This window comes from Hibiscus syriacus, unplaced genomic scaffold, assembly GCF_006381635.1.
Source record: "Hibiscus syriacus cultivar Baekdansim isolate YM2019G1 unplaced genomic scaffold, ASM638163v2 tig00000778_pilon, whole genome shotgun sequence".
Taxonomy (NCBI): Eukaryota; Viridiplantae; Streptophyta; class Magnoliopsida; order Malvales; family Malvaceae; genus Hibiscus; species Hibiscus syriacus.
Window position 1 is genome coordinate 2,672,548 of NW_024061825.1, and position 6,470 is coordinate 2,679,017.

At 34.1% G+C, this 6,470-nt stretch overlaps 1 pseudogene; it reads right to left on the minus strand.

Annotated features, from left to right (window-relative positions):
• Positions 1–812: 812 nt before the first annotated feature.
• Positions 813–6,024, minus strand: LOC120115282 (annotated as a pseudogene).
• Positions 6,025–6,470: the final 446 nt, after the last annotated feature.

The following is a 6,470-nucleotide window of genomic DNA, read 5'->3' on the forward strand; positions in this document are numbered from 1 at the left end:
AGGGGATTGATATAAGGTTAACTGATTCACGAAAGGTAAGATTATCGGTGGGAATAAGATTTCTGAGAATGTTATATTTTGTGTTTGATTCATTTAGCAGTAATGTAAGATTATGATATTTGGTTAAAAGAATAAAAGATTATTAGAATGATATATTTTATTAAATTGTCCTTATTATATATTTATTTTTTAACAAATTGAATTCTATTATAATATTACTATAATTAATTTATATATTTTATTTAAAAATTTTAAATTCATAAAATTTATATAATTTTTTTTACAAAAATTAAAAAGATAAATAGGTTTAATGAAAAGATAAAATTTTATTTTAACTACTAAACTTCGTATAAAATTCTAATTATGAATTTTTTTTTGTAAATCTAAAATAGTTTAAGGATAAATTTACAATTTAACTTTCGTAGAATTTTTTTTATTCAACTACAGAAAGATACTTTTGAAAGAAAAAAAATTAAAGGCATTTTAGTCTAAAACACCGGAAATATAACAATACCTAAAGGAAGAGGAAATCACATTCCCGGTAATAAACCCCCAAAATACTACTGTTGGGAATAAAGGATTATCGAGGTTGAAAATGTTTACAATCCAAACAGGGAATGACATTTCATTCCCCCGGTTGAACCAAACGCCCTAAAAGGGGAAAAAAACATTGAGATGTTTAATTACCAACCAAATAAATCAAATGTACAAAAGTCCTCACTGGACGCTTCAGCTAGCTAATTCCCAATTTTACTATTGCGCAGCAATTCCTTACAGCTAATAACTAACATAAAATACGGAAAAGGCAATTTGCAGTGAATAACAATGCTACAACTAAAATATTAACTTATTAAGACACTGCTTTGAATCAACCTGATGACGAAACAGCTTCATCACAGCTTGCTTCTTCCTCAGGAAAACTGGGAGGTTTCGGAATCAGTCCTAGGATTTTGAACATGTCTTGATCAGCATCATAATCATTGTTTGGGGTTGTCAACAGCTTCTCACCTGTGAAGATAGAATTTGCTCCGGCAAGGAAACATAATGCCTGCTCAGGCATAGAGAAACGGACTCTCCCGGCCGACAACCTAACCATTGATGTCGGCATGACTATACGAGCAGTGGCAATCATCCGAATCATCTCCCATATTTCCACCGGCTGAACAAGTAATGACAAATATTGACTAAGATACTGATTCCCAAACTCAATAAATTAATTCTAATGCATTCATCACTCACGAGTGAAGAAAACACACCAAGAATATTTAACCAAAGTAAGAGGCGTAAACTGAAATCTATTTCTGAAGCATTCATTGTTAACCAAGAGTGCAAAGCAACAATATTTTATTGGGTAGCACCGCCGGTATCTAACCTACTAGCCGACTAATCCAGATCTGGTTTTGTAGGGACCCATCCATTATGAGGACGATCTTCCCAACCCAGTTTTCTCCATTCATAATGCCAAGATTCGAACCCTAACCTTTCCTTAAGGGACCTAACTCCTCTTCCCACTACACCAACTAGAAGTTGGTTAAAGAGTAGGGAAGATAATGGTTGGAGATACAATTTAGAAATGTCCTAATTCTATTTTCCTCTTTAGTGGAAGAAATGTTATGTATCAAATATGAAGTTCAGTCAAAACAAGAAATAAAAAGTTGAAAAAGGTAGACGGAGAAAATAAGAGCTAGAAAGAGTAAGCACATGACCAGGACTTATATAATACTCTTTCAAGATGCTTAGCTTGGGAAAGGGAGGAGTTGAAACTTCACTCCAGGGGAGAAATGTCCAGTCCAGACACAGCCTCAGACAGCAAAGGTCCTCAGTTATATTGCTCCGAAAATATCAACCAAAAGAAAGGCAAAACCGTGGAATTGAGCAGAAAAACCTATAAGGGTGCGTTTGGTTCACGGAATGTAAGATTACCAGTGGGAATGTAAGATTACCAGGAAATAGGATTACAGGGAATATTATATTTTGTGTTTGGTTGGCTTAGCAGGAATGTAAGATTACCGTGTTTGGTTAAAGGAATAAAAGATTATTGAAATGTATATTTGACCAAATTGTCCTTATTATATATTTGTATAATATTACAAGTTGGAAAATATTTATATATTTTCTTTAAAAATTTAAATTCATAATATTTATATATATTTTTTTACAAAATTAAAAATATAAAAAGATTTAATGAAAGGGTAAAATTTTATTTTAACCCCTGAACTTCATATAAAATTTTAATTATATACTTTTTTTTGTAAATCTATAATAATTTAAGGATAAATTTGTAATTTAACCTTTGTAGAATTTTTATTATTCAATGACAGAAGAATGATGTTTTTGAAAAAAATAAAAATTTAAGGACATTTTAGTCCAAAACACCGGTAATCCAATAATACCTAAGGAAAGGGAGGTAATGACATTCCCGGTAATATACCCAAAAAATTCACTATTGGTAATCTTACATTACCGGTAATGGGATTCCCGGGCTAACCAAACGTGGGAATGTGGATTCCATTCCCATGGGAATCCAACATTCCCCCATCCAAACACCCCCTAAGGTTATAAACGTAAAGTTTATTGGCTGCAAACTGTTGTTCTATTTTTACCAAACAAAAAGTTCTGTTGACTGCAAGCTGTTCACTTATATCTCTATCACAATTCACAAGACAGCAATATGATGCATGCATGCATCATTGTATCTCTATCAAAAAGAAAGTCATATGATGCATGCATCATTGTATCTGTACTAGCAGAAGAATTACAGCAATAAAGAGGAAAACGGAAAAAAATTAATGAAACAACAGCCAATGGTTATGCTTTGTTTTTCAGAGTCCAATTACCTTTTGATCTTGAAGAGGTGTGCCTTCCACTGCAACCAAGGCATTAATGGGAACACTCTCTGGGTGAGCGGGAAGTGTTGCCAAAGTGTGAAGTAAACCAACCCGGTCCTCTTCTGCTTCCCCGAGCCCTATAATACCCCCTGTTAATAGAGAATAAAATTAGCATTATTTCAGTTAGAAGAAATTATAACTAATATTTATTAGATAAAACTCAGGATATATAGAAGCTTAATGATAGAACTTATCTGGAGGTTAATATAACATTGTTAAAATTATCATATATCTTTCTGAATTGGCATTCGTCTGCATGTGTGCGCTGACCGATATAAATATTTATATATATGCATATATGTATGTACAAGAGGGCTTAAAAAAGAATACTTTCAACATGCAGAAGTTTTCGAGCAAGACAGAACTTTATCATTTAAATAGTGAAAAAACAAGAAGTGCAGCCAAACCAGAAACCTAGTTGCAAATTTCTTACCAACTCCGCATAAATAACCTACTAAAAGAGTTCTCTTTTCTGCATCAACTTTCTCAACAGGAAGATAATAAAGAAGAGAAAGAAGTTTGGATATTATCTAAATGACTAGCATTAAAAATCATATAGTGAGAGATTGCTTTAAGTTATAATAATGTTTAACCAATCACCTGAACAGACATTAATTCCAGCTTCACGGACATGTTGAAGGGTTTCCAGCCGCTCATCATAAGTTCTTGTTGTAATAATGTTGGGGTAATATTCTTTTGAAGTATCAAGATTATGGTTGTAAGCTGTAAGACCTGCCTTCTTAAGTTCAAGTGCTTGCTGCTTCTCCAGCATGCCCAAAGTGCAACACACCTCCATCCCCATATCCCTGATAAACAATACACTCCAAATGTTGTTCGACTATTGATGGAAGAATGAAAAAAACCGTAGATAGATATTAATTAGAGCAATGGCATGATCAAAACATTTTCAAGTTGGCAGAAAAAGATAAGAAAATCTTGAAAGAATGCCATTCATGACATGTAACCTCAGCATTCTATGAAATATACATATATAAACTATATTGGAAAAAATAATAAATGATGCACATGTTTTTCAAAGACTATTGTATATGTTTCCTTATGAGGAATATTTACATGATGAAAGGAAATCATTTTTCAGGTTTTTCAAGTGTAAATCCAAACATGGACTTCACATTATTAGTCAGAGGCCAGGAACCAAGAATCCTATGGCAAGAATGAATAGGAACAAGAAATAATTAGTTTAAATCAAGCTTTCAGGGAGAGGACAAGCATTTTACCAATTGTTTAAATAACTTTCCAGAATCAAGTTCACTTGCAATTTATAATATAAGCTAGGTAACAGAAATCAAACTTTTTAAGAAAAAATTACGCAAGCTCTGAATTTCTCACATAAGTAATATGGTATAGAAGATTAGGGATGGCAATGGGTCGGGTCAGGTCGGGTTTTTGGGCCACCCGACCCGACCCGAGAAGAAAGGGTTTTTCACCCGTGACCCGACCCGACCCGACCCGAATATATGACTTAGAAACCCGACCCGACCCGACCCGAAATAATAATAAAAAAAATTTATTCAATGAAAATAGTGACTTAATTGAAAAAAATTTTATATGGAGGGACATTATTGTAATTATCCCTAAATATATAGGATAAAATTATATATATTTTTCGGGTCGGGTCGGGTCAGATTTTTTTCACCCTAAACCCGACCCGACCCGAACCCGAAATTTTTTTAAAAAAATCCGACCCGATTGGGTCGGGTCGGGTCGAAACCCGTCGGATTCGGGTTGAGTTGCCATCCCTATAGAAGATGCTTCATTACCTAATTTCTTTAACATATTCAAGAATTTGGTTGAAGTTAGTTTTCCTTCCTACTGTGTCTCTCCAAGCTGCACCCATGCAAAAGCGTGTACTACCAGCCTCTTTTGCCTGACAAAAGTAGAGAAATAACTGCAAATCATGCTAAATGAACTAGAACACACAAAGAACGGCTCTAAGTACATTAGATGGCAGTTTATACATATTCTATCGGTAGTAGTTGAATACAGTTACCAACTAACCTTGGGGTGAGTATTTTATCGAGTCGAGTCAAGTCAAAAAGTTTCGATTTAATCGAGTAGACGAATTCTATTTTAAAACTCAAATTTTATTTGAAATTTTTTAGAGTCAAATTTACGAATTCAAAGTCTAGTTATTCAAATTTCGGTTTAAATTTTAATAGTAAACATTTATGATGTTATGATATTAGTTTTCAGGTACGGATCCATTAGGGGCTGCTGCCCCTGCCAAATATTTTGGTATAATAGCATTTTAAGTACTTTTTCGTTTAATATTAATCAAATAAGTCCTTTATCCCTCCTAATTTTTTGATTTAAATAAATATGTAATATACTCTTGCCCCTCCCCCGTTTTATCCTAGCTCTGTCTCTGTTAGTTTTCTATATCCTACACGGTTAAGATATATCTTACAAGTTGAGTAACTTGACTCGAATTTAAAAATCAATCCATTCATTACTAAAAATTCTAAATTCCATTTTATAAAAATTAGATTTTAAATCTAATTTTTAAGGTCGAGTCGTATAAAAAAAATCTAATTTTTTAGAGTCAAGTCGTTTGCTCACCCTTAAACTAACATGTTTAGCATAAATGATGGGAAATATTGGAATGGCTGAAACAGAATGCAAAATAAAAATGAAAATAAAAAAAAGAAGGTAACCTGTTTAGCAGCCTCCAAAACGGCATCCTTGGTCATGAGTTTGTGGGACTTCACGCCGGTCTGGTACCTTGAGGACTGAGGACAATAGGAGCAATCCTCGCTACATCCGCCAGTCTTGATGGAGAGGAGAGTACACCGTTGCACCTCTCTGAAGTTATGAGCACGTCTGTGAACTTGAGCCTAAAAAAATATCAAAACAGATAAGATTTAAGAGGCGTAGATTTAAGAAGAGAGGGAAGGAGAGAGAAAACGAGAGAGACCCCATGGAAAAGGAGATCGAGAAGAGGAGAATGGTAGATGGAGTTGATCTGTTGGCGGGTCCAGTCGTTTCAAGGACCTTCCCGTAGAGTTTTCTCGGCTTCTGTAGCGGCGGCTGATAGGGCGGAAGAAGAATAGTAGCAGCTACAGCTTCTCATTACCACGTTAAGGGATCGAATTGACAACATTTTCTTGGGGATGGAGAAAATGAAATGAAATCGAAGGCTCTGTTTTGTTTCCTTCTTATTCCCACTTCTCAGATCTCACTACCACTGCTTTGCCAAACAACATAGCAGTGCTCAGTAAAGTGAAACGAAATAGAGATAATGAGTCGCCAACCCTCTACCCAATACTAAACCCAATTTCACTTTCCTTGGGATTTCCACCCACCACAATCAATTAATTAACCTGTATTAAATTACCACAATCAATTAATTACCCTGTATTAAATTGGCTTGATTTCTCAAATAATACAGTTGAAAAAAAAATTTCGAATATAATATTTTCGAAATTATTTCGTGAAATAGAGTGAATGATTACACAAGCGACTTAGTGGGGGAGATGCATGAACTACAATGTGTCTCCCATATTTTTTCACTATATAAATGTACAAAGGGTAAATTATAAATTACACAATTAATCATTCATA